Genomic DNA, 7,634 nt, shown 5'->3' on the forward strand with positions numbered 1-7,634 from the left:
GAGGATGGTTGGGGGACTGGAACATCTCTCATATGGGGAAAGGCAGAGGGAGCTGGGGCTGTTCAGCCTCGAGAAGAGACGACTGAGAGGGGACCTCATCAGTGTGTATAAATATCTAAAGGTGCCAAGAAGATGGAACCAGGCTCTGCTCCATGGTGCCAAGAAATGGGACATGAGGCAACAGGCAGAAACTGATGTGCAAGAAGTTCCACTTGGATATGAGGAAGAACTTTACTGTGCAGTGACTACACACTGGCACAGATTGCCCAGAGAGGGTGTAGAGTCTTCCCTCACTGGAGATACTCCAGAGCCATCTGGACACAGTCCTGTGCCAGGTGCTCCGGGGTGACACTGCTTGGGCAGGGAGGTTGTACCAGATGACCCACTGTGATCCCTTCCAACCTAACCCATTCTGTGATTCTGTGACAGACATGGTCTCTGCATCTGTTTGACAGCCAGAAACCCCTACTCTGGCTTGTCCCAGTGCCTTCCTGGCCCGAGCAGCCCCTGGTGACATCCCTCCCAGCAGGATGTCCCACAGGCACTCGGCTCCTCGGGCTGTGCCACCTCACGCTCAGCAGTGTGGCCTCGGGTCAGGCTGTGGGTCAGGCTGTGGGTCAGGATGGCTGGCAGTGCCTGTGCTGGCCGGGAATGGGAAGGAGGCCCTGGCACCACACAGCCTGCAGGCAGCACGAGGCAGGGCTGGGAGCTGGGATCTCACCCGCCGTGTGCGAGCTGTGGCAACCAGTTGGACACATCTCCCCATCAAAATGGCTCCCTGTTATTAGGTGCTGCTGCCGTGCCCTGTGCTGTGGCTGGGATCCCTGGCTAGGCAGGATTCCATCGTTTAAGGGCAAGCAGAACAAAATGTCTCTCCTTGTCCTGAAGGAGTCTGCAATCATCAACGTGATTTACCTAATTTTTAAAGACAGGGATGTGCCCAAGAGTCTCTGTGGCAGAGAAGTTGAGGCTTACATGGGAGGGACTGTTCCCAAGGTTGATGTGCATGTCTGGCAAAGCTTGGATGAAAGCCTGGGAGCTCTCTCTGCCAGGCTTTGATGCCCAGAGTCCTTGCCTCTAATCTTTGCCATCTATGCAGACAATATCAGAGCTATCAAATAATTCCACCACAATGTGAGCCTTTAAAAAAAAAAAAAGTCTGCTAGGAGAAGTACACAGCAATGCCCTCAGATAAAAGTTAAAAATTGGATGAAGCCAAATGTGTTATTATGATTTTTGGCTTACCAGGTTAAGCTTACACAGACTGGGCTGGGAAAACATTTTGTATTGGTACCATGAAACCATTGCAGGAAATACCAGGAGATATCAGGAAACAGCAGGGTTTGTGGAGGCTGCTGTTACAGGCAGGGCTTGAATCCTTCCATCAGTTTCTATCTGGTGTCTCCAAGGCTTTGAGACATTGCTGGAGATGGGCTGGGATTTTTGCTTTCTGTTTCTCAGTTTGTTAGGAAAGAGCTCGGCCTGTTAAATATTTGACATTTGCCAAGCTGGGAGGCTCAAATACTGAAGGCATCTGAAGAATCCAGCCCAGTTCTCACACCTCTCATGCCCCAGCTACTGCTGACAGACACGTGGATGCTCCGCTTCCATCCCTAGGTGAAGGACAAACGATCGCTGTGTGTGGTGTGGGAGGAGGCTGTGTGTTATCTGCTATGATTCACCCTGATAAACAATCTCCTTGAGGACTTCTCTTGTTTATAGCAACAGACCCAGATGCTAAAGTTTACAGAGACTTTAATCCTCGCTGTTCTCACGCATATTTACTTTGCAGTTTTATCAGAAGCATCTCTTGAAAACCTCAGTGTTTTTATAATTAATTGAATAATGTGACTGATGTTAAAAATAAACGGGCTTGGAAAAATGCCCAGCGAGCTGCTGAGCAGTGTGTAGTGTAGCAACCATAGCTGCATTCTCAGGGGTATGTGTATTTTCCTAACAAATGCAGCCTCATGACTTAGAGATTAAATCTTTATTAGTTTGAAATTCACCCTGTTGATTTTTTTCTGTGTTTATGCTGCATAATTGTTTCTGGAGAAATTAATATTTTTTAAAGGGACAGTGGCTCCTGATTGCAGAGGGGGTGGATTAGTCTGAGCCCGCCCACAGAGGGGATGTGGGTGTAGGGTATCTCCATCCATCCACCATCCCACTGACTTTATATTATATTCCATTCCAGGTCCAATCCAGTCACCATCTGTGTGTGATCAAGGTGCTCTGATACACGTGGATTCTGCTCACCCCAGACTCCCACAGTGTGGATTTCTCCTCCAGGCTCATGCACACCTCACCTCTGCTCCATGACACTCAGCCACATCCCTGCCCTGTGCTCTCCCTGACCTGAGCCTTTCCCGGTGCAGCTCCCCTGTGCCGCCACCACTTCCTCAACTTTTGCTGGCTCAGGGCATCGTCTTATCAGTCTGGGATATTTTTATCAGTCTGGGCTCTGCAGTTCAGTCTGGGCCTCACCTCTGCTCTCCTGGAGAGGTTTTCCTGGCTGGCCAGGGCTGGGATCTGGATGCTCTGTGAGTGAGCACGAGCAGAAGTGGCTTGTCTTACCTCCTCCCTCCCCGCTTTGAGGACAGAGATAAAACAGCAGGGGAGAAACAAGGCGAGATAAATTCAAAAGGGACAAAACTCGGTGAGGTGAAGTGAGGTAAATTCTGTAATGCACTTCGTGAGCCATCACATCCTATCATCCCAGGGGAATCCCAGATACACGAGCCCTGCAATCTACATCATCAGCATCTTCCTCTGGAAAGCATCATCACGCTAATTCGTTTCTCCTGGCAGCCAAATGATTAAACTTTTAAAACTAAATTACACACGTTGCTGTAACAGCAAAAACACAGTAATGGCTCTCCTCTGTTCCACCTGTCGCCTCTGCTGTAATGGCCTTAATGAGCTTTCAGCCTCATCATCGAAAATAAGAGATTATCACATGATGCTTTGTACTGTAAATGTGTTCTTGGAGCTGTGGGTGGGGTGTACCTGCAATCCCTGCTCTGAGGAGCTGCAGGGGAGCTGTGGGTGGGAGCGAGTTGCAGTGAGTGGGTGCCTTCCCCAGAGCTGGGGGCAGACCCAGAGCTCCCAAAATGGGGCAGGGGGTGCAGCCACCACAGTGGTGTGAGTCCCATCTCCGTGCAGGCAGCTGGAAATCCCGTGAAGGGAATGGGTACCTATCCCCATGGCACAGGATTATCCCATGGAGTGAAGTTATTCCAAGCTCGCGTCTTCCCAGCTTAATAACAGGCTGTGAGCTCCACTTTGATCTGCTTGTGTTTTTCACTTGTTCCATATTTAACTGAACTCATCATCATAAGGGCCAGGAACTGCTTCACTTTCTGTGGCAGGCTGGGTTTCCCATAGGACACACCTGCAGAGTGGGTTTCTGGCCTGCCAGAACTGGGAATCCTGTTATCGACAGAGGGAGCACTGGAATCTGGAGTCGGTGGATTCCTTTCCCCAAACATGCAGCTAGACCTGAAAATCCAGCTGCCTGGCTTTTTTTGTTTACTGGTTTCCATGTCTGCTTCAGTGTGTCCTGGGAATGTGTGGCAGGACTCTTCCTTCCATTCCAGGAGGCCCATGGGTGCAACTGGAGCTGGTTTGCCCCTTCCAGAATCTGCGGACTGGAACCCACTTTGCCTCGAGGCTTGTTGTTTTTATCAGTGTTATCCTGTGTCTGTATCCCAAGTGTCCATCCCTTCAGTGCTCTGCTGGACAAGAGACTTGCTGGCTGTGGCCATGGTCTGTCCCACTGGTTCCGTTCTTCTGGCTGCAACCCCACAAACGCCGCTGTTACCCCAAATGCAGCAGAAACAACTGTAATCTGTGGTTCCCACTTGACACAACAACCTCTAATTTGGGATCCTGGTCAGCAGAGGTGACAGAAACTGTCCCTGCTGGCGCTGGGATTCTGCCTTGGGTTAATCACCCGCATGGCTGGGACCCAGGGGCTCAGGAGTCCTGTTTGAAGGTGGTATCAACTTCAGTCTTGCACACAGAGCACCTGGAAGCTGTGCTGACCATTCCAGTCAAGCTTCTTATCAGATGCTTTCAAGAAAGACAAAGAATCTTAAATACTTCAATTTTCACACTGACCCGACCGCACTTGTGCTGACAGTGCCTGCTGGCCATAACCTCTCACATGGCAGGAAAAAACCCACAAGAATCCCCCGAAGGATGCTTTCCCAAAACAGGCTTGAGAAACTTTAAAAACATGCTGGAGGAGGTGAAGGTAATTTGGGTGAGTGTGCAGGTGATATCATTCAGTCCCTTGGCCGGGATCTGCTCCCAGAACTGCAGTGTAGCAATGGCAGTGCATTGTTCTCGTGGGATGCTGACATAATTATGTGTGGCCTTCTAAAAAATCTTAAAAGCTGTCCCTTTGCTTATAATTAAAGACTTTATATGTTTTTTTTAACCTTGTCTTTGCCCATTTGGTTCTGCAGAGAACTCATCCCAAAAAGAGACGTCTCTTTTTTCTCCCTCAAGCAGAGGGACCCAGTTTATGATTCCAGGCACCCTGACTTTTCCAGGGATACCCGTGTTCCTCATTGCTGAGCTCTGCCTGTTGAATTTCTTCCTCTCCAGGCTCTCAGCCTTGAAAAGATTGTTCAGTGAGAGGAGCAAGCAGGATCCCAAAAGGTCTGGAGGACAAGCGTGGTTTTTGGGATGGTGCCACAGCTCGGGATCCCGTCGTGCAGTGCCATCTCCTGGAAAGCCGGGCTGGAGACACATCGCAAGCAGAGCTCCTGGGGGAGCTGCTGGCGGCTTGGCTGCTGCCTCTGATGGCCACAAAGACGATCCTCTGAACACCCAGAGTCCTACACCAAACTTCTTTGTCCCCAGCATGCAGGAGGATGCTGCTTGCCCTCACCTCCGAGGTACCCTGTGGCAGAACATCCCTGCGTGGCTCCTTCCCAGTCTGGATACTGAATACAAATCCCCAGGTACAAAAAGAACAGCAGAGGAGCACAAACATCCAGAGATGTCCCTCCTTAGCTTTAGTTCTGCTTGGTTCCTGTTCAGTTGAATGCCCTGTGTACTTGCTCACCCTGTCACTATCCTGTTCACCTGTTCCTCCTGGTTTTTAAAAGACACTTTTCTCTCTCCTTCCCCAAGTTTGATGACTTCGTCATGAGCCACAACCAAGCCCCTCATCACAGTGCTCACCCTGTGTTTAAAATGTTGTCATGTCCTTTTAATGGGATAAAAATGGGAATGTGGAACAAGCACCTGAATGCTGGCGGCTTGACTAAGCTCTATATTCATCCTGAAAAGACAAGAAAAATGGGTGGTTCCAATGGCAACAGGTTTAGTCCTATGAAACTAACACAGCTTAAATGCTTAGTCACTGAAAAAAAAGCACACTGCAATTTAAAGCCAAAGGCTGGTATTTCAACCATTATTTTAGGCTATTGTGGCATCATTGAGCAGCTGGGAGATTACTGTACTTCAGTAATCCGTCAGACACAGGGAAATAACTCGTGCTCCAAGGTAGGGCTGTAAAAGCTGTTATTTGAAAAAGACCATAATTATGTAAATACAAGGCCAGGAGGTTCAAAAACAAGAGTAAAAGCTGGTGTGACATGTGGCCGTTCACAGCTCTCCTTGGCCCCTTCACAGCAAGGATTCTGTGTTGCAAACTTTTTGTCATGAATCCATTTCTGCCCTGGCATACTCCAATGAACTGAAACAGCCTGTTTACCAAAAATGTATTTTTTTATTAAAATCTGTATTTGTAAAGGAGAGGTCATTACACAAATGAGGTAAACCAACACATATGACATAGTTCTCACTTTAAAAATAAATCTCAATTGAGCAATTGATTTGATTCCACAAAGTCCGAGAGGAAGAGTCAGGCAAGTGTTACTCATGAGGCGAGATGGCAGACAAGGCAGGACAAGGCAGCTGATCTGCCCAGACTCAGCTCAGGTGTCAGTCCCAAGAGGTTGGGACTCTTCCAGGGACCAAACCCTTCTCACTGTGCTGTCTTTTTCTCCCCCATCAGATTTGCAGATGAGAGGAGATGAGTAAAGGCCCAGGGACAGGCAGCAGTGGCCTCTTCACTCCTGCTCTAACCAGGGGTTCCCCATCAGCATTCCCCCCATTAAAGGCTGTGTAAAGGTTTCATTTGATTGTGCAAATCCACTCCCTCATCAGCCCTAAAGGAGACTTAACAGCAAGTAAATACTAGCTCTGGAAAAGTTCCATTTCAAAAGTAATACCTGGCAAGCAACAAGCCCGTTAAGTGTGACACACTTTGCAAGGTGCAGGGAGAGAAAGAATTATGCTTCCTTCTTTTTCTTTTTTCTTCCATGCACGTACAAGTGGAGCTTTAATCTAAAAGTTTATGAAGTCACTGCAAGTTTGTGAGAATCATGTTGACCATCCTGTGCAATTAAGCTTTCTCATTAAAGACTGAGCTCTAAGGCCTGAACACCTCAGAGAAGAGTGGTTGTGATGTCATTTTACCCTGTATAACGGTATAGGACAGTGAGAACCTCAGCTCTGTTTCTCAGGATGCCACCACTCAAGGCCAGCCAGCAGATGAACACAGAACAGCTGGACTCACTTCCAGCTCCCAGGCACTACAGAACAAACACCTCCACCAGCAGAACCAAGTAATGCCCCAAAATGCAGTCCATCAAATCAGTGGCTGAGAAACTCCTAAACGTTGGGAATTCCTGCATGGCTGAAGCTCTGTAGTCCAGGTCCACTTTGATGGATTAAGGTATTCTGGAGGTGACAAACTATGCAGATGAGGCAGAGGTGGAGTTTCACCTTTTACACCCCCCTGAGTGAAACTCATCCAGTCCCTTGGGTATTTAACGCTGCGACAGGAAAGACGTTGCTCCAACATGTGTCCCAGGACAGTTCCTGGTAACCAAGACATGAAACTTTCATCTCATCTGCCAAGGTGACAGCAAAATTTCATAACTGCACGCAGATAAAACATGAGGACTATTTTAGTCCCATTGATATCCTCAGGGGACGTGGGTGGGATTTGGACTGCACGGAGGCTCGGTGCTGGTCTGCAGGGGCTGGGTGGATGTTATGCTGCAGGAGCAGATTCTGTAGCTCTCAGTGCAGAGAGAAGGTTCTACCACATCCGGTGCCACGCTTCCAGTAAATGCTTTCAGCAAGAGCCAGAAATGCATTCACTACAGTTCATGATCACTGTACCTTGGGCAGCTGCAGCACTGTGATATCCTGACAAAACTCTCCACATCAGAAGTCATTTAAAGGCTATAGATCTTGAGAGAGAAAGAGAAAGAGAGAGGTGTCATACTTAGGGGAGCTTTTTTCCAAATAGGAATTAAAAAATAACTTTTTTAAACCAACCTATTGTTTGAGGAACTAAAGCAACCAATGCTAAGTTGCTGATTTATTACACATCCTGCTAAGGCTCTGTATGAGAGTCTGAAAAGGCAGATTAGCATAAGATTAGCAGAGAAAGCTGTTTAGGCTCAGCAAGGCTCCAAGGGAGCAATTCACACTGAAGAGAGCCAGCACCCCTGCTCCCGTGTCCTCTGACAGCACGGGTGTTTTTTTGCAAGGCAGATGTCCCATAAAATCATAGAACTGTTTAGGTTGGAAAAGACCTTTAA

The sequence above is a fragment of the Manacus vitellinus genome, unplaced genomic scaffold, assembly GCF_001715985.3.
Source record: "Manacus vitellinus isolate BGI_N305 unplaced genomic scaffold, ASM171598v3 scaffold_27_pilon, whole genome shotgun sequence".
Classification (NCBI taxonomy): Eukaryota; Metazoa; Chordata; class Aves; order Passeriformes; family Pipridae; genus Manacus; species Manacus vitellinus.